We start from the raw sequence: 1,040 nt of genomic DNA, 5'->3' as shown, positions 1-1,040 counted from the left end.
TTTCAGCAACCACGATCAACATTGACATCAACAGGAGCGGGAAAGGCATAAGCAGTTGAAATGTGCAGTGCTCCTCCGGGGGCCCATATAGGTGACAATGTTTATGTGCTGTAGCTTCCTGAGCAGTTCCAGGCTAAGCAAGCCTACATTCACGTGGAGTTGTGGATTACGGTTGGAAATAGGCCTAATTTTTTGAATTATGTTCAAGATCTGAAGTCTGAAACTTTTCCTTGGGTTGAGATGCTCATCATCTCTATGTCTGATTCATATGACTGAGCTTGTGTTGGAGACTTTCCCTCTGGAATCACCAGACTGGGTTTTCCTCTTACATCCAGCTGCCCATTTCCATAATAAAAGGCTGCCAGACCATCTTCCCTCAGCCACATTTGCCTCAATTTGGCCAAAGAGATAAGCAGTTTTCAGGAGGAGACCACCAGAGAGCCCTACATAAGCACACTGCCTAGTAGTGCAACCTTTTTCTCCATTAGGAAACCAGCCTGAAAATCACCATGCGTGTCCATGGGCTGAAAAATATGCCAGGAATGGAAGAAGAAACACTCTGGTTATCAGCAGCGATCTGGTTGAGTGTGAACATTTTTCTTTGTACTGGATTGTTTTAAAGCTGGATCATTTTGCCTGAACTAGGCTGGGGATGAGTTTTTCATGAGTTACACGAGGAAATGTGTGGGACTGTTGCCCCTGTGGGGTGGCTGGCAGCATCTGGACAGCGCGAGGGCCCCGGCCTTACAGTCCATGCTATCAGACTGTGTCTGCTCGCCCCCCAAACCCAGATGTCCACACGGTTTTACAGAAACGCTACTGGGGGCACGCCAGCTCCGTGGAAAGCTGGCTGTGCGGGGCAGGGTCGTGGGTCGGGGACCCTCACCCCACTGCTCAGACCTCATCCCGTGGCTGGGGGATTGGCCCCTTCCTGGGAGCACGGGGAAGGTGCCGGCGGTGCTGGGGGGCCGAGGACCAGCCCCCGCCCGGGTCCGGAGAGCCCAGCGGGGCCGGGGCCCGGCCAGGAGCCGCCCCGACGG

Source organism: Athene cunicularia (genome assembly GCF_003259725.1).
Source record: "Athene cunicularia isolate RWA chromosome 1 unlocalized genomic scaffold, athCun1 chr1_part1, whole genome shotgun sequence".
NCBI classification, from domain to species: domain Eukaryota; kingdom Metazoa; phylum Chordata; class Aves; order Strigiformes; family Strigidae; genus Athene; species Athene cunicularia.
The sequence above is the reverse complement of the archived record's forward strand: the minus strand, read 5'-3'. Positions refer to the sequence as shown.